The sequence below is a fragment of the Ptiloglossa arizonensis genome, chromosome 11, assembly GCF_051014685.1.
Source record: "Ptiloglossa arizonensis isolate GNS036 chromosome 11, iyPtiAriz1_principal, whole genome shotgun sequence".
NCBI classification, from domain to species: Eukaryota; Metazoa; Arthropoda; class Insecta; order Hymenoptera; family Colletidae; genus Ptiloglossa; species Ptiloglossa arizonensis.
Genome location: NC_135058.1, coordinates 2,946,561 through 2,974,132, shown reverse-complemented (window position 1 = coordinate 2,974,132; position 27,572 = coordinate 2,946,561). Strand labels below are relative to the sequence as shown.

The following is a 27,572-nucleotide window of genomic DNA, read 5'->3' as shown; positions in this document are numbered from 1 at the left end:
GAGAATAAACGCGCGTAGGTATATAGAGTGCGAGAGGAGCGTTTTGGAAACAGTATGTAACAGTACGTATGAGTATGAATATGAGTAGTAATAAGAGAGGAGAGTTGAAAAAACGCATTAAGACGAGAGACTTGTAAAGCTATTAGCTTAGTTTTATACGTAGTCGATCTATCTTTAGTGAAAGGAGAAACCTATTACCAATATCGCGTCTAATACTAATAACACTATTACATACAGTATACATAATACATACATACATACATACATACATACATACATATATATATATATATATATGTGTGTGTGTATATATATATGCACTAACAATGTTCGTGCATTACGAGCAATATTTTCCCAAACGGATTCGCTCAAAGAGTCGAAGACTCTTCATTCATCCGGAAAGAAGAATTTTTCTTTAAGAGCAAAGTATCTAGAGTTAACCATTGACCATTTAACGGCCATGCCCGAGTAAACTCGGGCAACACAGTTGCCGGATAATTGAGCGAAACCGTGGTTAAAGACTAAAATAATGCAAAGTGGAGCAAATGGACGAGGTCGTATAATTTTTCGGAGTAGAGATTTTTTCAAATACGTTTTCGTAGTTGTTCTCGAGTACTGAAAAGCCGGGATAAGAAAATTGGTACGCTCTTTGGACCGATCGCTGAAAAAATAACTCGACGGTAAAGTGGCTGAGAAAATAAGTTGATATCGCGAGCCTCGATCAAAGTTTACACGGATCCACTGTCTCGTGCGCGCGAATCGCTGCAATCGCGATTGCAAATAAAATCTCCGCTTCTCGAGACGGGAGAAGCCATGATTGCAGACGTAGACATTTTGTCAAGCTGGGGGCATAAAAGATTAATGGAATCGCGTAAAGCTCGAGACGAGTGCACGGTTGTCCGATTTAAATCGACGTTCGCTGCTACGTGAAATCAAAGAACGTTTTACGCTTGGTTTCACTGCTTCTTATAAAGCTACCCGGACCTCGTGCCAACCTACGATTTCCTTATTTTCCGTTAATCGTTCATCTATCGCGTTATTATCGTCACCGAGGTTATAAATTGCGATATCAACGTGGAATCTGCGCTACGAAATAAGATGCCGTTGAATTCGTGGAATTCGAATACTCAAAATATCAATCTCGGGACCGTGTGTAAATAAAAATCGGAAACTTTGGGGACCGCTTAGCACGTTTACAGGACACCGCAACGTACCGATAAGGGGGCACAGAGTAACGCGATACACGTCGGAAACGCTTTGCAGACTTTGTTGTTAAATCACGAAACGATCACGATATAAAATTAATGGTAAATATTACCTTCAGCCATAATAAGATAATAAACGTTTCCTAGAATCTATCGGGGCACCGTGAGTATCCTTTTTGTATTTGTTTTGGCCAATACTTCCGTGTTTCGAGTAGAACGAGTATTTGCTCAAGCGCGAAGTCCGTCGACTCAATGAAAGTAAATGTAGTTTTTAGTCAAGACCTCGACACGCAATTGGAAATAATGTTTCTTTCGTAAAAACCAACGGCTGAAAGACAATCGTATTAATATCGTTTAAAATTACTTTCTTTCCACAGAGTGAAGCTCTTCGATTACAAAAATTGTACAAAATGATAATTATTAATAGAATCGAAAAATAAAGGAGGAACTTGTGTAACATTCAACTGGGAGAAATGATTTCTTATTATTGGTGAAAGTTCGAGAAAAAGGTATCAAAACTACTAGGAGTGAAACGCTTGCAAAGTACATGTGCACGATAAGTCGATTACGATCGAACATTATCCACGGGGAGGATAGAACAAAAATAAAAAAAAAAAAAAAAAAAAAAAAAAATAAGCCAAGCTAGGACCATTATATAAATAATATGCTGCGTTCGTATATTGACCGCAACTCTTGCAAAATACTCGTCGCGTCTTTGATAAAAAAAAATAAATAGAATTCACGATTCTGTTTGCCACGAGTAAATACAAGAATAAAATATTCGATACCGTTTTACTTTTGGTAGGTATGGAAACTTGGAAAAGAATTTTTAATATTTCGGGAACAAGGGTTTGAAGTTTCAATGAAAAAGTACCAAAGAAGAAAAAGAAACAAATACCGAGTGGTAGTAAGTATACCATTGCTCCAAATATAAAAACCGAGTATTTCGAGAGGAAATCCAGCAGGCGTCCGTTATTCTTCAATTTCTACGTACGAAAATCATCGTCATCGTTTCTCAAAAATTTGCACGTAGTCGTAAACTAACGGACGACGCGCATTATTATCGATAAATTGATATTAACGCGAAACATCGTATCTGTTTGAAATTTCGAGCAGCTGGTCGGTCGTCTCGTTGACAAACTGTTCATCTTCGTCCATCGACAGACTCGATGGAATATTAGTGGAACGTAATAAATCGTTAACGGGCATAATTGTTTAATAACCGAGTGTATAATTACTGTTTACATTGGTAGCACCCACGGCGAATGGTATCCTGTAATATGTATTTACGAGCCCGCTTATGTAATAACCTGACAACTGTCCGATAACTCCTGTCTCGGAGCTACGGCAATCCAATTTGATAGATAGAGAATGATGATAGAGCATATTTTTGCTCGGCGAAGAGATTCCACGCGATATTTACGAAGAACTATTGAAAGCGCGACGCCTGCCGATAAGATAACACCCGAAAGGAGAATAGAACGATAAGAATTCTCACGGTGGGGGCATTGTATTGCACGTGTGATTTTATAAGCGTAACGACGATGACGATGCGCATAAATGTACCACGCGAAACGAGACAGTTGTCGACAGGTGCACCGATCATCGAGCCGCGCCAATGATCGCAATTACCAGTTATCACGGCGAATGTAAATTATTCCCTCGTGTTCTAATAAATTCTCAACGATCCAGCTGTACCGACCGATTCACCGAATGGGTTCAATTAAATGGAATTAAATTCGATGGGATGAAAAGAATAATAAAAAAGAAGAAAAAAAAAAAAAGAAAAGACAACGCGCCAAAAGTACGATTAAACAAAATTTTCAATTACAACCCGTTCTAACGAGCTGCATGTAAGTTACACGTAGATCCCACGTACAGATAAACGTTAGTTAACCGCAGAAATGTTTAATTGCAATGTTCCCGATGCTTCGACGTTTAAGTATTCGTGTTACGCAAAATGTAAATGTTGCATATCATGAAAAATCGTGCGATAAATTTTAATGCTCGTTAAAATTATATTACGGCGATATATACGGCTCGATAAGTGTGCATTATTCCGAAATTAAAAAGTGTAATGCTAGTTGGTTTATTTGAAATGCTATCTACGCGCTCGCAACGAAGCGTACGGCGACCCGTTTCGGCTTATCAAGTTTCGCCTCTTCTACGAATACATTCGCCAGATGGACAATTAATAAAAGAACTGCTGCAATAGCACAACGTGATGCTCTGTAAGTCAACTCCGATTATTCTAATCCGCTTTGTGCAACGGACATCGTGGCATTGCGAAGCGCCGTTCGACGAATTTAATTCTTTTCCACCTTTTTCTGATTACGCGATTCGTACGTATCGTAATTAAAAATTAATCTCGTGTGAATAAGCGTTAAGCCGTGTTACAGAACGGTAACGTTGTTGCGTTTGCACGTGACGTAAACGTATATTTGAAGTACGTATTACACCGATAACGATTAAAATGTATCAACCGACAGATAGAGCAATAAATGTGTTTCGTAGCGCGTTAATTATTTATTCAGAATGGTTTTAAAATTAGAATCGAGTATCGAAAACAAGATTATCTCGTGACCGTGTGCCCGAGAACTTGGTAACGCGAGAAAGTTTTGTTCAAAAATATTCATTGTTGTCCGTAAAATTTCATTGATCGATGTCGAACGAATATCAACCAGGTATCGATAATATATTTCGAAGCTCGATAAAAATTTCATCGTACGTTAATCGCACGAAAATGACTCTTTTGATAACTAAAAATAGAATTTTACATAACTTTAACTACCGTTGCTTTCAAGGTTGCTTGAAATAGTTTTCGTTCTCGGTACACATGCACGAAACTTTTCATTATGAAAATAGAGACTCGACGAAGGGATAGAATAGTAAAACATTGAACCGGAGCTGTGTACGAATAAATTCTTAATATCATTTCGGGTGAAACGGATCCGAATGTAGAGTCAATACGTAATGACAAAGTACTGTAAGAAAATTTTATTACGATTCGTACGCTTATAGCGTAAATCAATATTTAAATACAGGTTACGTTACCGCAAAAAAATTCCATCCACTTGGAATTCGATTCGTGGAATCATCTTGTATTCCGAATTGAACAAAACTTTCCAATTATCGAACTTCCCAACGTTACTTACAGTCTGTTATTTATTATCGAGTTTCATCGTATCCTCTTTATACAATTTTTCAAATTACTATTGTAGAGGAATACAAAGCAGACGGTAACTTAACTTCGATGTATACTCCGGTTCTTTAAATATTTTGAAACTTTAACGAAAATATCTATGGCGAGTCTTCTTTATACTCTACAGACACGTTTCTAACGGAGATTTCTGAGAAACGATAAGATTCTTACTTTTCATCCGATACGAACAAGCACACGGAACTCATACATCAACCTAATGTAACAAATAAAATAATCAAGAACTTCTTCTACGCAACGTAACCGTGTGATGTTTCATTGAAGCGATTGCATTTGTTATTCAATCGTGTTTTATATATCTTTTAAGAAGGAACACGTATTCTCGTGGTGGAAAACTACCGATACTTGGACATTTTTTCCGACGATACGAAATTCGTAAAACGAATATTTTGTACACGTATTAAAGAAGCATTCTTCGAACCATAACTCTGCCGATTTTCATAAAAAAATGTTGACATACATAGAAAATATAAGCGCCCTCGTAGTACGCTACTCAAATTCCCTAATCGTACGGTGGAATGGATTTCTTGAAAACTGGACGAATGTTGCTATTGTTGTACATACGGATGTTGAAAAATATTGATTTGTTCAGAAACGGTAAGATTCTTAAGAAAAAAGATTTAATTTTACCGAAAAAAATGAAGTTTCCACAATTTTTTCAAAAAGTTTTAATGAAAAATCGTTCGCCTTGGTATTTTGGAACGGTATTCCTAAAATGTTAAATTTCATTGTATCAAAAATTGGAAGAAAAAAAAATTTCGATTTCTTGAAATCGGAAAAGTAATATCTTTGACAAGATATTATAAACGCGAGCGGTAAAAAATGTAACTAATATTTCAAGTAAAAGGAATTCAAGTTTCCTTTGACGTGTAGCGATTAGATAATGTCACTTCATTCAATGAAATTGTTGAATCCATTTTTAATACCGGGAGTAACTACAAAGCGAAGACTTGATTATCGATATCTCGACTATAGTAACGTTTAGGTATACTCTTATCTTGACACGACTATATGTTCATCTATAAGCTTCGTATACGATCCAACGTACAGTTACAGACTCGAGTATTCGAGAACTATGGAGTTGGTAATATTTTATGAAATAGAAACAATCACAGCCTTCGTCGAATAAGAACTAATCAGTTAAATGTTTCAACGAAACCATTGAACCCATTTTTCCGGTAAGCTACATTCGTAAACCGGCGTTGATTATCGGTGCGTTATTAATACAGAATTGATGAAATTTTATTTCCAACAATGAATCAAACTTGGAGATTTATACGTAAGTAACGAATGAATTTTGATGGAAAACTCTATTTACTCGTTAGTAACGAATAAACTTCAATTTTTATTTCTACTAAAATTTAGTCGAACGAAATCGTACAATTGTGATACGCAAATGGCACAAATATAGTACTTGTGAATAATAAATATTTACTTTATTCACGAACCTAAGGAAAACTTATTCAAATAAGTTGAATTGGAAACTATGTACTTGTTATTGGTAAATATTCACTGTATGTATTTGTAAACTCGCAAATAGTATATTCGAATAAATAGAAATCAATATACTCTTTTTACTATTGTTATAAAAGTTGCTCCATTTGTTCTTGTTTTCGCGTCGTAATTATATTCAATGTTCCAATAAGTCTCTCTCTCACGACGGAAATAATATCAATCGACTTCGTGACTTGCAATCAATGCTTCGTATCTTACGCATGACTTTATTATTTAATTATTTGTAAACACTTTCATACTACCGTACGTTCGTTCTACCGACAAGAGCAATGCGCCCTGAAAATGTTTAAGTTTCTGCGAAGATATACGAACAATTCAAAAATAGTAATAACTCGAAAACAAGGTCACAAGTGACACGGATTTACTGGAATTTTTCCATACATTTTCGTAAACTCTATTCGTTCTCAAGCCCACATTTTACGAAACGTCTTCTACGCAAACAGCGACACAAGTACGCAACCATTGAAGAGTAATTAAACCTTGAGAAAAGAATACTCGAAGATACTTAAAAATAAAACTTTCCGTATTCAAGAATCATAAAACCTCAAAATAAACCCAAGTGAACAAAATAAAAATTACACATACTTGTTCTCCTACAGATAGAAATACAATATTAAAACCCTAATTTTATTCGCGTATATACATACGTGTAATACGCGCGTAAATATTCCCTTTAATTTTAAATACTAAAATTTCGTCCAAAAAAAAAACAAAGTAAACAAACCTCTGTTAATTTTCACTTTCGTTACTCGGTGTCTACGTTCGATTAAAATCTTTCCAAATCTCGCACACTGTCTTCGATCCGGACGAGGGATCGAAAGCGTTACAAATTTCAAACGCGTGTTTCGAACGAAATCTTTCCCAATCGGACGAATCTTCGAGAACAGTAAATGACTCGTTAGAACCACGAACGAGCGTTATTGATCGAAGATTTTATCGGATACGAAACAATCGGTCGGAGATTGAACGAAATCGTGTCTAGTTTTTCCAACGGCGATCGAAACCACGAACCGGTGTATTGCTTATCGATGTCTCTCACCGATACCGCGGCGCTCCACTATTCTCACGGACACGGCTGCTACACCGCCCTCGTACTCGCGCGATCTTCGCGTGCGATCTATCGACGCGCACACAACGACGACCGCGAGTGCGCCAGCACCGAGAGGTAACGGGATAAGTTGGCGATACAGTGTCACAGAAACGAGCAGCCACGCGATTGTGCAACCCGCTATCTGTATTCGTGAGCGGTTATCGTAAGCCTCGGCCGACTGATTAATTAATTTCTCTGGGCTAATGATGTCAGTTGGGTTTCTGCAAACAAACTACGAGCGACGCGCGAATGCGCGCGCAGCTCGGGCCGCACGAGCGCGCTCTACGGTGACGAACGAACCCACGCGAAAGAGAACAGCCGGCACTCGACTACGAGCCGTATTCGAATGGATTCTGCGTCGATTCTCATTATCATAAACAGAGTGTTTATCGATGGCCGCGTTATGCAATTTAATGGATCCGAATGCCGCGTCGTCGAGCGCGACCGTTAGTTAATACGGTGTTTTTCCTCCGTTTTCCACGGAACGGAGATTGGCTAATGGAAAAAAAAAAAGGAAGCGAACCTGATCGATCCCCCTCCCCACCCCTCGCCCTCCGTCCGTGGGTATACATTTTCCTGGATGCGAAAGCGTAAAAATACCCTGATAAATAACAGTGCCGCGAGTCTCTTCGTGGGTCTGCGTATGACGTGAATTCACCAGCCGTTTGCGTCAAACCCCGTTTCGCTTCTCTATCCTTTTCATCGTTTTATTTTCCATTAACATCCACGCGTTAAACGAACGGTTAACACTTTCCGTGTCGTTTTCAGTTTGTCGCACGGAATCATCGATGACTCAACCCGACGAGGATTTCAACGGACACCGTTACGTCTAACGCCTCAAGTATTAGAATACCCGAGAAGGACGAGAATAAGTTCGACGTTATTGGTGCACGGACAACGTTGGATTGAAAATAACGCGAGACGCATCTCGAGCAATTTTCTCGTTGATCCGGGTTCTTGCGTCGGGTGTTATTTTTTTTCTTCCCGTTGATACGATGTGAAAATAAATATCGACACCGCGAGTCGTCGAACGATATTACAAAACGGTTAGGAATATTACAGACGTGTCTCGGCACAAACAACGAAATTAACAATTAACTCGAACGTAGAGCGTCCCACGCGGTCACACGCGGTCACGCGTTACAGTTTCGAAGTAACGAATATCGCGTTACGGGGAGGACTTCTCGTATCTGAAATTCGAACGCGTGAATTTAAAAAAACGAAAAAAAAAAAAAAAAAAAACATACACAATTCCTCCTATGAAAAATTATTTCCCGTTGCGTAAGAAATGTCCAATAATTCGCGCACGGTTGATTTTTGTTTCCAACGTTATTTCCGTTACTGGTACAATCCGCGATAAATATTACATTCGATATGAATTTTTGAACACGACAATTTATTCATTCTTTAGTCACCCGAGATTATACCGTAACCGGGCAGTGTCAGTGATTTTATAAAAGGCACAAAACGTGGCACGCTTGTTATTACGTTCCAGAGGGTAACAAGAAGGTCGGACGTCCAACCGACTCCGCGACACACACAGCTGACGAGCAAGCGAGAATTAACAGTGTCAACTCGCTCCTCTGAATCAATTCTCGCCCCGTGTCTTGAAGATTTATGCGGCGATAACCGTAACATTTCATTTAGTTACCAGTCGCGTACAACGCTGCGCGCAATAAAACAAACAATTGTATCGAATCAGCCTTGCGTGTATTTGTTCGAATTCTTCAAGGATATTCACCGATAATTATTTACATTAGGGACGATCTCGTCGATTTCGATCACCTTGGGAATACGTTGCCAAGGTCAGAATTCTGAACAACTTTTCCTTGTACGTGTAACCGGTTGTTAATTCCCGAGATATACGCGAAAATGTATACGATACTCGATGTGTACGTATTTTCCTGCCTAGAACGTGAATGCGATTAATCCGAGGTGTTCTACAGGTTGCACAGATCTATCATTGTTTACACGTGGATCGTACACCGTAAGATTGTAGTATCTTCGGCGATCTGGTTGTTCGTGGAAAGATATATCCTTTTAATTTCTATTTCGAAAACAATGAAATTTTGCTAGCGGTATAATTGATTTCTTTGGTATTGCGGTTGATATATTTCCATTTCGAGTAACGATAATATGGTATAAAGCTCGATAAGAATTGTAATAGTCTTATTTATTTGCGAAAAATAATTAATAGAAAATTCGACCCGATTACACGACAAAACAGGGAAAAAATAGAACAATGTTTCCAATGTGTACACTCGTAAAACTTGCATCGCCATATTGTTACGTATATCCGCAATTTTTTACCCTAATGAACACTTGTTTTCAAAACTTGATTTCTTTTCAATGGAAAAACACGACTACGGCCCAAAAAGTATACAGTAATGAACGTGTCTGCTGTATTAATACTTGAACAAAAATTACTACAACTACATTAACAGAAACTTAAAATTATCATTGGTAGGAATTCGGAGCAATTGTCCACACTCGATAAATATTCCCAAGTACTTAACCATATATATGTATTCTTAAGATTTTTATTATTGATCGGTGAAGCATCGATAAATATTGGTACTTATCGATAAGCTGTAGTCTTTGGTAGAATCTGCAATTAGGCGATAGGATTTCGAAAATGAGAGATTCACGAAAATGACCAATTTGAAAATTCGATTCGATTTTACAACGACGATTAAAACCGATTTCGGATAACAGACTCCGTGTACTCGTGTTTACCCTACGAACGTCCTTCTAGTTGTTTCGTTTGTCTTATACGCGATGTTGTGGACGTCACGATGTCTCGTTATTCGATTCAACCTTGCTTCGCGCCACGATTACGTCGCACCTGTAAAGTTCCGTTTCCGATACGTGAAGAACGTTAATGTTTCAGGGGACAGTGATTATCCTAACCGCGCTCGAAACTGCATCGTCGTTTCAGCACTGCGAAACGTTCTTTTCTGCGTTTGCCCTTTGATTCTCACGGTCACGGTGACCTGCTCGTCGACAATCTGTTCGACTAACGCTGGTAAATACGATACACTCGATTACACTTTCTTTCTGCGATTTCCCGATCGTTAATACGGTTATAACGCGAACAATTGCTTCCACTCGCGAGACGCTTCGGAATCAACCTTATCGACTTCCATTACCTACTTCCATTACGATTCGTGAACATTTTTCGACGGAAAAATTACTTTCGATCAAAGACAACGATCTAATAGAGATTTCTCGGTAAGTTTTGCCGCATTAGGTTTGTCGTTTTATTTTTCTAAAAAAGTACAACTATTCGATGAACGTGTGTGAAGTTTCGTGTAGATCTGTCGAATCGTTTGTATATTTACAGTTCAAAGTTTTAAGTGTCATAGTATTTTTTTATTTTTTTATTAGGTTTGTCGTTTTATTTTTCTAAAAATGGTACAACTATTCGATGAACATGTGTGAAGTTTCGTGTAGATCTGTCGACTCGTTCGTATATTTACAGTTGTTCAAAGTTTTAAGTGTCATAGTATTTTTTTATTTTTTTATTAGGTTTGTCGTTTTATTTTTCTAAAAATGGTACAACTATTCGATGAACGTGTGTGAAGTTTCGTGTAGATCTGTCGACTCGTTCGTATATTTACAGTTGTTCAAAGTTTTAAGTGTCATAGTATTTCTTTTTTTTTTTACAGTGGAAAAAACGACAAAACTTATCGTTAATAATAAACAATTAACAATCAATAAGGAAATTTGTTGTTTTTCGAACAACGCGAGTAAACCGTGATACGCAATGCGTTTAATTCTTTCGATCGCGTTTTCTTATGGATCGTCGTATTTCTTTTTCTATTGCAACAAATGCGCAGAATTCCCGACAATGATCTTCTCATCTCGTCTTATTTTATGTTTAAAATAATTATATCAAAGATTGTGTTCCAGAATTGGACGAAATTCGCGATACTGGTGTTCAACACCTCATTTCGAAGCATGCATTTTCTTTAGAAGAACTTACAAGATTTCTTGCAAAACGAGTATGACACCCAACGCAGCGAAACGTGTTAAAAAATTGATATATTTTCACGACTAAAAGGCCCATCAATTTTTATGCAAACGCCGTTTTTATTCAACTCGGTCGGAATTGTACAAAGTTCAACGACAAAAAAGTTGTCCAACAGGCTGAAAATTCGGTTGTTGGAATACTCATTTTTGTTAATCCTCGTAATAAAAATTTTGCAGCGTCTTCTGAACAAAAACGTTACTTCTGGTAAATATCGTGGGTCACTGGAGGCCAAGTGGCGCTCAACGAGTTAAAATAGAATTTGTATCGTAGACTCGAGTAATTGCACGGATCAAATGTCGTACTATACTGTACCATACTGTATTTTTTCGTATTGTATTTAAAACACGGTTAAGAAATACATAAATTATTGTTTACCGACAGAGACGGGCAAAATTCTCGTTTCCATAGAGATCTCAAACAACGACAACGTTTACGCGTTTAATCGTTGAATAAAAATTAGAATTTCAGTTAGAAAACGAAGTTGCATCTCGTATCGAACGAATAAAAAACCAAATACGATGCAATCGGATAAACGTCGCGAACAAACGACTCTACGTTGTTTCTATTCATCGATTATTGTTCGAACAACATTTTGCCAGTCTCTGTTTCCTGATGAAGGAAAGCGAATACTTCGCTACGAGTGACAATTGGTTTTTCAAGGTAGCGGTAACCGGTCGAAATTGAAAGGATTTCGAAACACGTGTCGCACAATTGGCTCCTTACGCAACGAGTTGCTGCAATATAAAGACAATAGATTTGATTCGATATGGAAGTAACGATGACACGGTCATTAGGTTACGAGGAATATTTCAAGGTGAAAATATCTGTGCGCAAATATTTCATGCCATTAGAAATCGGTGACCGAATAAAAAATGTAACAAGTTAACTACGTTGGGGATATAACGTTTCTTCTTCGGCTGACCTTTTGACGATGGTCAAGGCCACTTGCCGGTTAATCATAAGAAACTGAATAAACCCACGTCATGCATTAGGAACGTCCGTGTAGATCGACGATGTATCTTGATATAATTGAATAAAAAACGCGTGACGCAATTATTTTATCGGTTATTTTACACGGACGACAGATTCATTCGTTTGGCGAGAAAATATTTGCTAAAACGAATACTCAAAGACAGTACAAAATTTTATACCATACGGTATCAAAGGATACAATGGACAAAAGGGATCGTATAATTACAGGTTGAATGTTTAAATTGGTAAACGGTTGGTATGAAAAACATCACGGAATCTGTGGAACGCAACAAACTTTTTCTTTAGTTGCATCCGATATCGATAAAGGAAAAGTTCGTCTCTTATTTTTTGAAAGTCTCGTGGTCTCTTTTTTCTTTCTTAATTGCAATACTCCAATTTATATTCGATACCTTAAAAGATAAAGAGTAATAAATTCAACGAGCTCGCGTAGAGTAACCTTCGAACGATCCAAGGTCTCGTGAAAGTAGAAATTTTTTAAACAGAGAAGGTCCATTACAATGGTAATTTTTTACCACACTTGCACAACACGTAAAAGCTTCTCTTCTCTCTGAGCATAGATATTCTGTCTTAAAACGACCGATTAAATGTAATTGTCCTACGACTTTGGATCGTTTAAAGGTCACTGTACGAGAGCTTATATAATTTTGTTTAAAACGGAGTGAGGCCGTGTAATCGTGGGAAAAAAAGAACAAGAATGAAATTGTTTCTTAAAGATGCTCGATATCGCGTATAAAATTAACAAGAAACGGTCGTTTTGCATTCTCTTGTATCTTTTATCGCACAACAAATATTTTATGCGACACTTATCTCAAGGCGCGTTGTACGGGGTGTCTCGTGTTTTAAACGATTCGCGTAAATATCGTCGACGTTATTGGCGATGTCAAAAAATACTTGGAACGAAAGTTGAAAATTGTCATAGATGGCGTTACGTATTGGATGCGATTTGTTCGTAGACGGAGACGAAGATCGAAAGGTCGCCGCAAGCATTTTAAACTGAGCCATGTAAGTCCCTTACGTGGCAATGTAGCTTCAGGAAGAACAAGAACAACGATTTGTATCAGTCAAGGTCGTACACGTACTTTGGAACAAGTATGCATGTTTCTGGAAGCGAGTGAATTCGCCTATTCGAGCCGAAGGACATCCTTTCGACTAATAAAATTAACGCTTTACCGACCGTATAATGCAGCAGAATTTAAAATCTGCACATACAGTGTATTCTCAATTATTAATCACCTTGTAAAAGGAGAATAGAAGTAACTAGAAAATAAAAAAAAAACAAATCGTTATCTAACCATTAACACACCTCTTCTGCTAAGGTTGAGATATAAATAACGTCTTAACAATGCTTGATTCTCGATTTAAAGATGACGCTAGTGGGCCGTCAACGGCCATTATAGCGTCAAGGGGAACACTACCTTTCCAATTTCGATAAATGCGAAATTCTTTTTTTTCTCTCGTATTATTTGAAAATTTAACTACGCTTTTCACGGAATAGATTCCTTCAAACCTTAAAATTCAAATTATACATTCACAATAACATTTTCTACCGTTGCACGAACAGAGTTTTCTCTTCTCTAAATGTTACTAATAAGTTTTGAGAATATCCGGTAAAATTTCTAAATTTTTCTTGAAAAGCTTGTCGGTTCTTTACCGATTTGATATTTCGTTAAATTTTCTACAAATCTTAATTTTATTCAATTCTGACTGTTACGACTGGAAAATTCGAGTAGCGTGGCCCAAGGAAGCTTATATTTTCTATAAGTATTTACAATTTTTAATAAAAATTGGTGGAAATATTGTTCAAAATATGTGCTTCTAATATGTGTACGAAACATTTGTGTCAGCTGCTTTGTAGCGTCGGAAAAAATTCTCAAATATCAGCTTTCGGTTCGAAAGATGGTATTTTCTCTAAGTTCGTCTTTTTCTAGGTACTTCATTGATTGCAGAAATGATCTTCTTTGATCTTGTCTGTGACGGTTCTTACTTGTAGAAATACAAACTCCACTGTACGTGGGCATGTAATGTAAACCGTGTCGCAAACTATCAACATTTACTTGCAACATTTTTTGACGTCGCCAATAATTAAGACGGCACGCGCGTGGGTCGATTACAACGAGACACCCACGTCCGCATAAAAATAAAATTTCTATCGAAGAGGTGGTTGTAAATCACGTGTCATCGAGTCGGTTATACGAGCGTGTGGATAAGCATAAGCCTTATCTGCGTTCCATTTGCCAATGATTTCGCGTTTCACGCTCGTTGATCGTTTAATCTGTTTCTTTTTCGATAAGCACACAGGAAAATAGACACAGTTCTGGATTCGTTGGGCAAGGTCAGGGCGGGCACGTTCTTCCTCGATTCGTTGTTAAATTCACGAACTAATTACTTAGAACGTTCCGTTTCGTGGGTGCGTAACTTTTTTATCACCGCCCACGTGGAGGACACGTGACATCTGTGTACATTACTTGGTCGATGAATGGATCACACGTGAAATCATAATGCAATTTGCTTAAAACAATATTTTCCAAACGACCGACCAATTACTGTTCCACGATGAAAATATATCACAGACCCTAGACACGTTCGAGCTTACGACCCTTAATGGACAAAATAACGATAAATGTTCTCGTGTTTCTCTTGTAAATTTTCCCGTTCGTTTGTGTTACCATTTGGTATCGCTAATGTCGAAAATCTGAAACGTTCTTTGTAAAATATTAGGTTGTTCGGAAAGTCAGTTTTTTTTTTTTGGCGAAGATGAAACACGATTTTTTTAGAGTGTACAAACATTTGATTAAATTATATATTCTCCATTTTGGAAAACGAAATGGCTTTCCGAACAACCCAATAAATAAAATAAATATTTCGTAGACCTTAGATACAATCGTTTTTGTGGATAAAACAACGATAAAAATTGTCGTATTTCTCTTCCGATAAATCTTACCGTTCGTTCGTTTTGTATTTAGCATCGACGAAGTTTTCATAAATTTTGAACAACCTTTTCCGTAAACTGGACAAAATGAACATTTTGCAAGCGATGAATGCATACGTCGTGTCTATTGCGTTTAATAGAAAAGAAGATTGTAATCGGTTGTCACGTAGCCTTTGCTATTGTTCGTGTGTTTATTTAATTTGTGTTCTTTCGTACAATCGTCGGTTATCTATTGAATTGTTTCGAAATACGTAACTACTATAATCTAACGGTGCAGTTTATGCAGAGTTCATAATTAATGAGCGTACCCCGAGTAGCTAGGATCGTGGCCGATGTTGAATACGATGGAACTTGAAAACCAGCCGATTTCGCAGCTGGAAATTGCTGACAGACGGTGTAAATCGAATACGAAGACTTTGCGACTATACTCTCTGAATAAGTCACACGAATATATCCATTATTTACAACCACCGCGTGGGAGGATCGATGTGTGTGACCCGTGGTATCTACGCGATCGTTAACACAATGTTTCGTCATTTCTATCGGGTCATCCCATAAGTAATTCAAATATTTGTATCGCTTCGAGAGGTGTGGAGCGAAACGATTTATTCGTTAACAACGGTTAATCGTCGATATATTTTTTCCCAGTTTTCGACAACGGAACGTCATCCGTCTACCGACTCGTTGACAATTTTTATAAAAATTCTTCGATCCCAAGGAAGAGAATTCAGTCGAGTGTTTCGCGATTGCGACGACCTCTCCCTCTCTCTCTCTCTCTCTTGAGGATTCATTTTGCTTCGAACGCGCTAAAAATTACGTAATTCTGAAGAATATTTTCAAACGCAAGAGATAAAGGTAGAATTGCGAAACTTTGCAAGTACGTTTGCGTACGATTCGAACTAACTGTATGAATTCTTTTTTCTTTCGCGTTCATATGTATAATTTTGTAACGGGTAGACCGTAACTGCGTAACACGTCCCAGGAAGTACTATTTTCTTGCGTTGACACGATTCCATTCATCGTAGTTGTCGGAAAAGAAACAAAAGGAAAAGAAACGAGTAAATTCTAAGAGTTCTACTATTACTGCATACACGAAGAAAATATCGAAAATGGTCGAAACGGGAATGTTTCTATCTCGGTTTTATTTCGAAAATTTCTATGTAAGATTTTAGGAGCGTATTCTCAAGATTACCGATTTTTAGGAAACTAGAAAAATTAAAATATCAAGTTTTTTGTTTAGGCGACAGATTAAACGTGCTTTCGACTTTTTTTTTCAGAGGGGGATGGTTTTGCAAACACCTGAATAAGTAATCTTCCGATGGAGTCGTGTCTAGGGTGAGTAAAGAGAATGAATCATTCTTTGTTATTCCGATTCATCAATTTTTGGCCGAGGGTTGGACAACCATTTACATTACAGGCGAGACCGAGGCCACATCCGCGGAAGATTTCGCTCTCTGATTAGTGGGACACGGAAGTAATAATTCACCTCGAGCCACCGATGTTCGATCGACCGGTCGATCGATACGACAGTGTATTATCGACAACTGAAACGATTATCGTCGTCGTTTAAAAAAAAAATTCGTCCTAATTAGCTTAACAAAAAAACGTGTATTTTTCCCTGTGGCAAATCAGATGCTGGCAAAAAAATTGATCAATTTCAACAACGAACGTTCACTTTCCTTGCTTTTCTGCCCAACTGGATTCTCTTCTGAATCGAAGAAATTGTACAGAACAGGGATCGGAGAAATAATAGACACGCAATGAAATGATAAAAAATGAGCAAAAATATAAAAATTCGTATCAAAAAAATATTGTTCCGCAAATGTACATTTCTCTTCGAACGATTTTATTCGAACAGCTTTGCAAAACAGAAAGAAACGCGTTATCGATTTTGCAACGACGATGTAAAAGGAAAAAGAAGATTATTCGAATCGAGATGTAAATATGTATACACTACGGTGGAAAAATCCCCCGGTTAAAGAAATATTAAATTGATCCTCGATTTTTAACGAGGCGATCGGGAAACGAACGTTTCTATTTTAAGAGAAACGATCGAATGTTAATAGTTGCGTCTACGCACTCGTGTATCTTTATTGGTCGCAACGAACTGTATCGAGAGTATCGTTAGCAACACGCCGCCGATAACGATGGGACCCGACGCGAGAGACGAGCTCTCGAACGACTCTGGTATAATAAAGGTAATAACTGTAAGCATTCCGTGGCATCGGGAAATATGACGGGATTTACATAACACGGACACACATTCGAACAAGGGAAAACGTGACGTTTCCGAGTCCAAGGTCGATCGACACGGACTTCGTAGGAGAAAGGATCGGCTCGGTGAGTTTTCAAGCGAACTGGGAATAGGTACACAAATTTCCAATACAAGCTGAAAATCATTTTCCAACGTTCGAGTGGGAAACTCTCGTTTTATTTACACTGCTCCGTCGTGGAATTTCACTTGTTCGTTTAGGTATTCCTCGTCTGGAAAAAAGTCGAAACCGATTCGAATAAAATTTCTACACTTGGAAATTTGTTAATATTTTTTTCCCGCGTGTGAAAATTCCGATTTGGAGCAATCTGTACAGTCGAATATTTTTAGAATCGTTTAGTCGCGAGTAACTATTCTCCTTTTTTTCTTTTTCTTAATTTGTAACGATTACGGTGTTCGCCTGTTACCGCCTAGGTGCGTGTTTGCATGCACGACGCTACTAGAATGTTAAATATAATTAAGTGCGTTCGATGAGAGGAATACCTACGTGATCTGCGTTCAACGATAGGGTGCAAGAAAAGAAAAAAAAAAACGGTTACATGTAAATTGTAAAACAGTTTCGGTCGAGTAGAGCCGATCTTTATACGCAAATGGCAACGGTCGTTTATAAATAATTTATGACTTCTCGAGATCGGCTGTATTTTTGTAACCGTTTTACATATTCCACGTGTGAAGTTTCCTCCCAGTTTGTTAAACAATAAAAACAACGATAATTTACAATTAAAGGTACGCGATTACTGTTCGAACAGAAATTATTTTTTTTTTTTCACCGGTGAGTAACGTACAATTTCTATTTATACGATCGATAAGAAGTCCAATTATCTTTTATTGGACGAATATCAAGATAATAAGTCATGCGTTGTAATAGGAGAAACAATCGTCGTCGAGTCTCCTATGAGAAAAATTTGTATCCGTATTCGTGACAATTATTTTTGCCCCGCGATTACGTTTTAAATTTAACTCGGCAAAAATTATAAATACAGGATGACGTTTCGCGAGGAGTGATCGGTCGAGAAGTATATCGTTCTATCGTAAACGCAAAAATAAACCGAAAATATGGAACAAGATTATTCTGTACGGGGTTTCGTTTTAGGGGAAATCGATCGTAAAAATAAAATTGTCGAATCTCGAAACTTGTATATCACTATCGCGACGATTCGTGGAAATCCTTGAAACCGTTGACACCAAGAGGAGTCATTCATTGATCGAACAAAAAAAAAAAACAGAATTTGTATATTTATCATTCTATCGTTGTAAAAGTAGTTCTAACGTAACGAGACAATTTTCGAGTCACAGGAATTGTGTACAGGTTGTCCCAATCGTTATCGGTCGATTTGAATTTCGGGCTATTTTTGAACCGTCGAACCGATCGATTCGAAACTTGACGTACGTCGTCTAGACGGATGGGAAATTAATCGTGCAAAAGTACACGTTGAAAGAACGCGTGGAAATGATTGAAGCGTGTTACGAAAAATCGCGATCTCTAACGCGAACGATTCGAGGGAAAAAGGTAAATCGATCGATGACGATAGCGACACCCTCTACTGTAGGGAGAAAGAGATCGCTTCTGGAAGTAAACGTCATCGTAAGGCCTACGACCGAGCAAAAATTACTCGTCACTGTTCATATTCCTCTTACTCGTGGTACCACGTTTCCCTTGACCAGAGACAGATCTTTCCACTCTGCTCGGATACAGGTATCTCGCTCGTTCTCGTTTTCTTTCACTCTCTACTTTGGTCAAACCGCGAACAAACCGTGAAGAAACCGTACAAGGCAGGCGACATCGAGCTTCGAGCTTGTTTCGAGGAACTACATACCGATACGATACGAAACTTACGATACTTCGGCTTCATAGATCCCGATACACGTGTACATCTTAACGACTTTATTTATTTTTAAAGGCAGCTATTATTCGGCTATCGTAGAATTGATGGCTTTTCTGGGGGTTAAATGCAGTCCTTGACACTGATCACATGGCTGAATAGTCTAGACATTAGGCGACGGCTCGTGACTCGAAGTCACGTAGCCAAGGACTGATTGTTTAGAGGAGCGGTAGATACGAAAGCGAGCAAACCGACGCACAGTGGTCCCAATTGAGGAAATTAACGACATTTTGACGTATATTTACAAGTAAAAAAAATATCGAGGACACATTTGAATTAAAAACGATTAAAATTGAATAGTTTTTGATGTCGTGCAGTGCGATATAGTCGATATTTATTCAACGTTGGTCGTTATACGTTTACGTTTAATAACCTCGATGAAAGAAGTTAAGAATCGTTTATTTAACGCGTTACTCGATGCTTTGACGATAATGTCGAAGAAACATTTAAACACTTGTACATGTACCGTTCCACATCGACGTTCTCAACCATAAGAAATAAATGATTCTTATTATTTTATTATTTATAATATCTGTCCCTTTTTATGGTGGTATATGACGAATTAATATTTAATATTTTTATTTCTTAAGTAGCTTTACAACCTCAAGATTTAAAGTTTCAGTTTTCCTATCGTATGCTTTTATCCTTAATATTGAAATATAGGGATAGGCAAGTAAAAGACAATCTACTCTTGTCTTTAAATTTTTTAAAATTCTTGTGTCTACGTTCTTGGACCTCTTTTGATAGTTGGTCGTCAATTAACGCATATTTATTATCTACTTTCTATGAACCGGTAATATTTGCACCGAGGCTTGCATACATAATAGTATCAGCCATAAAAATGTTTCAAATATCTCACTTCAACCGAATACAGTCTTCTGGAGGGAAACTGTTTGAATTCTTATTCGCGGTATAATATAAACATCTCGAGTGTTCTAAGAAGAGTTTCTTAAAACGTCACGCGGTCTTAAGGATGAATGCGAACGTATATGCAATGGCATGACGCTGGCAATTTTGAACGATAATAATTTCCAAAGTGGGACAAAGTAGGAAATGATTCTTGCATAATCACGCAGGGGAAAGTGTGTTCAAAATATTCCAATTTGTGGTAATTTTAGACTACTCGTGACACAAAAGTTACATACCTTACCGATTGTAAAGATTTCTCAAAATTGGTTTTCTGTTAATTTTGAAAAAATGTTCCCAATTAAAAAAATTGTAACTAAATAAAATTATCGAACAGAGACACTGTGACATCGAAGAACGAAATCAGTTTTTTAAATGAAAATCGAAGTCTTTGAAACGTTCTTTACCTGCACTAAAATGTCCATTAAAATCAATTTCTGTCATTTTCGAGATCAACGGACATACAGTAATCGAAAATTAGTATCAATAGAAGAAAGTTGATTTCCATAACGTTCTCCACTTATCCTAGATCCTTGATCCGGTGAAAATATTTTAACGCTAGAACTACCGACAAATTTCGTAATATATTATTAAAATATATTTCGTACGTATCTAAACAAAAAAAAAAAAAAAAAAAAACCAATCGACGAGAAAAAAGAAGAATTTATAAAATTGATCGCGCGCGTAGAATAGAAAAAGTCGGAAAACATGCCATGGAATTTAAAGTAAATTTCGTTATGAAAGCAGTTGGAACCAATCCTTTCGACTGTTTGGTAAATCTGGTGTTAATATAAACTCTGTTCTTGTTTCGAACAATCTCTGTTAAACAAACGAATAGCTATCGAACGATCCACGGAGTACGACGAGCCTTACAGCGATCTCTTGATTTTGAACGAACCCGAACGATACACGAAAGTTAATTGGATCTTGCGCGCAGTTAATTGATTCAACTCGGCGAAAGAGATACATAAATATGCATTTTGTATCGACTGATCGACATGCAAGTTACATCGCCTACCGAACCCGGATCCATCGATCCGCAATCGAGAGAATATGCATATTCGTATCGCTTCTTCGTCGATCGATGCATATGAATCGCAAAGACCGTGCATAAGCGCCGCGATACGCGGCATAGGTGACCGGTTAAGTGTGCATACGTGCAATCGAATTGGATCGTTCGGGATTTATCGGTCCGTTTGATCCGACATTTATTTAAACACTCGACGGTTGTTGGACAGTGAGCACTTACCGCGCCACCTTCTGAGGCCCCGATCAATTGGAATCTTCAGCGTTTTGCCCGAGCATTAACTGGTAGACAAGCGCAACGAGCAGATGCGATGCTAACTTACGTAATTCCCGAACGAACGACAGCGAAGCCCGACTCTCGTGCAATAAACGCGCAGACTTTCCCTAAAAAAAAATCAACCGTAATAGCGCCCGTCCTCACCGTTTTGCACGCTCTCGCGACGAATTGAACCCGCAACGTTCGGTATTCGTGGAACAAAACAATCAGAAGCGAGGCAACGTTTCCAGGATTCGCGCCATTTTATCACAACGCGCACGACCAACGAGATCGCGATTCGTGGCAATGGATTACTCGAACAAAAACAGATCTCATATTTCTCGAACAGCTAGCGGAATATGTCGCGTGCAATAAATATGGAATTAGGTAAAACGGTACGGGGTGTACCGAGTATGAAAAATGGTTGTGACTTTCACCGGTTAAAAATCGTAATCGGATTGGTGGAGATTTGTTACAAAATGTCATGTGTCTCGAGATTCAAGGTTGTGTGTGTGTGTTTTTTTTTAGTTTATATATTTTTTACACGCAGAGAGGAGAAAAAGTAGCTCGCGAACCGTGTGTCGCGAATGTACACTTTTCTGACAAAAATTCGCCAAGATTCGACCAATTAGATCGCGCAAAGTGGGTACTAGTCCCCCCCTCCCCCCCCCCTCCTTCACTCTGTCGAGGAAATGAAGCTCACCCCGCTTTATTTCTCGTTACCGTGTACACGTTCGTGTCGCGTTAAGTTTACGCGCCCCACGTATCGCGTAAAGACGCGAACAACACTTCCGTATATAGTAAAGGGAAACGGGAGGGGAGGAGGAGGAGTCGTTTGCTTCCGGGAGCCACTCTGCATAATTTAATTGGACGAAACTTCGACTCATTTTTGCGTGAAAACGGTTCGTTCGCGACGCACCTTTTCTTTCGAACCGTTTACTTCCTTGCCAAGTGGAATATATAAAAATGAAAAGACGAAGAAAGAAAAATTTAACCCCGAGATTCCAATTCAAATTCGAATTTATTTTCCAAGTTGACTTTCGCGACAGATTTTAACGATAGAAATTCTCCGACGATTCCGATAGGTAGATTTTACTCGCGATAATTGTGATTAATATTTCTCACCGTTCAATCGCGAATACGTGGCGTCCGAATTGGGAGAATTAATAGCGAAGGGGGAAAAAAGCACGAAGAGAGAAAGAGAGAGAGAGAGAGTGAAAGTTAAATTCGAATAAAATTGATAAAACGGTCTAGACAAATTGAACGCGACGAGTGGGTATTATTTTCAAAGAGAGATCCGAAATATACTGGGAAAATAATAGTACGCGAACGGACATTATATAACGCATCGCGTACATTACCGACTCATTCTCGATCAAAGGATCTGAATTCGATGGAACGTGCGCGATGAAAACTTGAAAAACATCGTGTACAAAAACACCATGAATAATTTAGTACGCGAATGTTCTTAAAAAGAAATTTACCTCGCGCGTATCAATAACGAGAATTTCGTACCGCTTAAATACCATCGTATCGAATATCGTTCCACTAACTTTTCTTCAAATTAAATGTTAACCGACCGCGGAAACTCGGACCCGATATTTCTGCGTAAACGTATTCGTTTACGTTGAATTTCGTTGTACGCGTATTTACTGAAAATTGCTACCCACGATTGTAAATAATAATTTTCATTTCGTACAAATATTTTCGTCCTTGGCGGCACTTCGTGCGAAGAATAATAATAGCACGTGCGGATTTTGCCAACATCTGGAGAAACAGTGACGCAACGTTAAAAGACAGTGTCTCGTAAAATAAATAATGAAAGTGAACGACAACTAGGCGAAATTAAATCGACGGTCTCTTTAATGCGTTACGCGCGGCCCGACTAATATCCTGATACATATTTCATACTGTGAACGCGAAATGAGAAATGTATTGGGAATCTACGAACACGAATTGTGCATTACGTGTTTTGCATGTTCCGTACTCTTCGATCGCTTCTTTCTCTTTGCGCTGGTAACAGTTGTGTAACATTGCAACGCTTAGGCAATCAGAATGTGCGGGTTGCGTCCCGTGGAACAATAAACGAAGTGTTGCTCAAAATTGTAGAAATGTAAATGGGCGAATTAATAAATAATTTACGCGACACGCGGTATTCATGAGCCTTTTTCTACCTTCGTGACGATTGTGTATTTTTGCAATGTTCTAGGATTTGGAACACGTAGATATACGAGCAGCAATAAATATAAGCGACGGTTGCACAGATTATGGCGGTCCCCGTGACACGATCGCGAATAAATCGATTTCACGCGCGAGAATAATTTAAAGGAAAAAATAAATCTCTTCCACTCGAAGCTCTCCGAGAAAACTGAGATTCTTTTTTTTTTTTTGGAAATTCGTCGATCTCGGTTTTGTAAACACCGACGGTGAATAACAAGGTTCGAGAAAGTAGGATGAACATTTATATTCTGCGTATTTATTTAAGCGAAGAGTTGTTCGTACACCGCCTCCCTTATTCTACGAAAAACTTGCAAATGTCTCCCGAATTTCTGATTCGTGGAAGGTCCGAACGATCAGCTGTTTCGATGAAAACTTTCGGTGCTTTGGAAATACACCGTTTCTGCTACGTGGTCGAATATCGCAACCGAATACTCGTTTCGTCGATCGAGCGCGGCATACATATTCGACAGATTCTCAAAATTGATTTTCTCGAAGACCGAGACCCCTTACGATGAATATTGACTGCACAATTTTCGTTTACTTTTCCAGAGAGATTCGTCCGTTAAGTAAATTTTCCTTACGGTTGCAACATCTTTCATAAACTTGATTCAAAGATCCAGATATTTCCGTATAACTAATTTCTATTGTAAATATTCAGGTTCAACTTACGATACGTATTTAACGCGATAATAATTGATAAATCCTTGAAAATTGTACCCAGATCGTGAGCACGCTTCGAATACAGACGCGAAACGCACACGGAGACACGCGGACAATTTAATTACATTCTTCGCTGTTGATGTCACAAGAGTATCGTAACCATTGTGTTTATGGTACTTTTAAATACGTTTCCTTATCCCGATTTCAAAGTCGCGTACAATGGTGATGTACGCTATACGATGCAAGTTGTAACGAAACGATCCTAACCCGTGGAATTTTCTTTGTACGGAATGAAATCGAAATGCAACACGGGGCAAACGAGAAATAAACGATTCTACGTCTGAAAATAAATCGAAACGATGGTATAACATTTTTTCGTACGTAGCTTCGTTTTCGAGAAAAACAACTTCGAATATATTCGGCCGGGTACACGTGCCCTGGTGAAATTCGGTGTAACGGATTTCGCTACAGACCCACTGTTATGATTTCTTCCGCGCATAACCAAAGTCGAGAGCAACTCTTTTGGCGGCTTCAAGGCTACGAGACCTCTCCTTGCCCTCCCAAACCTTCCCCTTAACGCCTCTTCGCAGCCGGTGGTTCTCAATCGGAGACGAGCAAAATCTCCATCCGGATGAAACTTTCGAACACGGAACAGTAATCGACAAACGAACTCTTTAACCGTTACTCGTCGAATCAAAATTTGAATTTGAATCGCACAATGGTGTACTTCGTAAAGAAGAAATAAAAATTGAATCGTACAATCGAATAAACGTCGCGAATCGATCGCTATACGTTGGTTCCATTCGAATAAATTTTTCTCGGCTCGGATCTTCAAAATTGAGAAGAGTTCTTCACTATTGAGGTTAAGATAAGTAGAATTTTATTCGAATCTCTTATTCGTTTGACGTGACATTTAATTCGATTGTGTAATTCGGATTGTAATTTTTATCGAACGAATAACGCATCAAAAGTTGTTTATCTTTCGTTCGTTACTCGAAATTTGTATCCAGGTAAATATGTATTTTATACACTTTTGTGCCGAAGAAAATTGAATATAAAACGAGCGAAACTATCAATATTAAAAGAACAAGATGCTTGAAATTACATCGGTGTTAAATTATTTTCTACACCGAGCAACAATTTAAATTATTATTTTTTCTAACTAGAGTTAATGTATATATTGCTACTACTAGGGAAGAAAAGGGACGCTAAAAGAGTTGTTTACTTTACCAGTTGATTTTTAAGGTAAAATAAATGATCACTCGTGATAATAATTTGCTGCGGCAGATGCGTTCAATCGCATGCTACTAGCACGAGAAACATGTCTGTATACTCCTTCTTACTGTATCGTATCGTATCGCTTGTTCGATAGAGAGTGATAGTTAATACCGATAACATCTACGATGATAAAGTTAATTCTGATAGTAAATACACCGTGGCGTCAAAGAAGTCATAATAGTGTCTGTAATGAAATTCGTCAGACCGTTCTCAGTGCACGTGCACTCGACAGGCACTCCCGTAAGTCGTTTTACTCGAAAATGAAGCTCCATACGAAAAAAAAAAATGTGTAGTATCGTTTCGACTTATTTTAAGCCGTAGAATCACTTCCGTGTTTCCTTCTCGACTGTGACCCACTTTGTATTTATATTGTTCTACACTTTCGTGTCGTTTTGTATTTCTAGAAGTCTGACCTTTGAGTCCCCTCACTTTCATTGTTCAGGTGCCAAACACCATTTTTGACTTTAAAGCATAAAAATTTAATTTGTATTTATTACAATTTTTCGCTTCAATGGACGAGTACGTTCACAGTGTCCCGAAATATACGGTACAATCTGAAAAGAGAGAATCTCTTTCGAACCGATAAAGCGAAAATGCCGACGAAAACTCTTTTTTTACGAAGCTTCGTTTTAAAAATAATCGATGTTGAAAATACACGTGATACGCGCGCACTTGAGCGACAAACTTGTAATTCTCGATTTCGCGTGTTTTCCGTCGTGTTTATACACATGCTCCGTAATGTTTCGAGTTAGTGCTCAATAAAAGTCTTTCTTTCAATTACAAACTGTTCTCGGCATTCCTGTTTGAAAAATATCTAATTGGTTATAAATTACTATCTGTATATACAAACACGTTAGCAATGTGAACCATTAAACTGAGTTTTGGTAAAATATGCGCACTTCCTACGCAGTTTCAAAATCGATTATTTCGGTAACGAGAGTTATTAATGTACAGAAAAATATTTCACGATGTCAACTTATTTTTGGACAATGAATAAGTCCCCGTCTTATCGGTTGTACCACGTATTTTGAGACATCCTGTATTAAGAGATAGTGAATGTTGTTGATAAATCTAAATTTAAATAATTGCGTAGAATAACATTGCTCCAAACAATTGCACATCAGTTTCAGTGACCATGCAATATACTCTCGTTTAATTGTTCGTTCAGAATTTAGTTCATATCCGCGACTAAATGTTTCGATCGAAAATTAAATTTTTGTCGAAGCTGTGTCCATTCGGGTTTTCTATTTTTCTTAAATAAGTGAACGAGAAACATATATGTGGCAATTACGTCCGAGAATCATGAGTGTACTGTTGAGTACTGAAACGGGAGGTCATCGGCAGTTTCTCAACAAAAAACCTGTTGCTTCGCTTATGTTGTCACGAAGTTTAATCTTTATCGCGGACTCATAGGAAGATTGCCAATCGAAAACTGGAACCTTGGCCAAGTTTACGAATGACGCGGGACAACGATAGGTTGGCCAGTTTAATACAATTCGCATAGGAAGATGAAAGAAAAGCTGATACCGTTTAACAATGCAGAATTCACAATCTCGTCCGTCGTTCTCCCGTTTCCATCCAACTTTCGTAAAACGATCTTCCATTTGACACGTGACGTTTTTCCGTGCTTAAAAATATGTATGATGCGCGAACGGGTAACAGAGCTTTACGGAGACTGAATCGAAAATCTTTGTCAAAATTTCACCGATATCTTCGGACACGGTCGGACGGTAATTGACGGAAAGCCACACTGGTAATCGTCAATCTTCATCTACAAAGTCTTCAGTCGCGAAATGTGTTCGTTCGACTTTTTTACGTAAAATTATGTACTCTTTGTGAAATACACACTTACCGAAAACTATTAATCTCGGATGCAGCGCAGTAAACATTCGCAAAATACGATAGGGACGACATAACCCGCGCACCAAACTAAACCGGCCATATTGTTTACTGGAACAGCATCGGCCATGTACCTGCTTTCACTGTTTTGCGGATCTCTCGTGAAAACGACAGAAACACTATCTGTTGTCAGACTAACCTAACTTTGTTAATTTTTCGTTTGAATCGGTAACATTGTGACATCCTC

At 38.1% G+C, this 27,572-nt stretch overlaps 1 protein-coding gene across 2 annotated transcripts in view; it reads right to left on the bottom strand.

Annotated features, from left to right (window-relative positions):
- The window catches only part of Atp8b (ATPase phospholipid transporting 8B), a 97,487-nt gene extending 70,030 nt beyond the window's left edge, over positions 1 to 27,457 (bottom strand). Inside the window, exons 1-2 of one of the 2 annotated variants that reach the window (XM_076322742.1) lie at positions 27,339 to 27,457; positions 21,296 to 21,456 (exon numbers count right to left, since the gene is read on the bottom strand). The gene's annotated coding sequence lies outside the window, so the exon portion shown is untranslated. The remainder of the gene's footprint in view (positions 1 to 21,295; positions 21,457 to 27,338) is intronic. The other variant, XM_076322741.1, reaches the window with a different exon arrangement.
- Between the last annotated feature and the right edge of the window lie 115 nt (positions 27,458 to 27,572).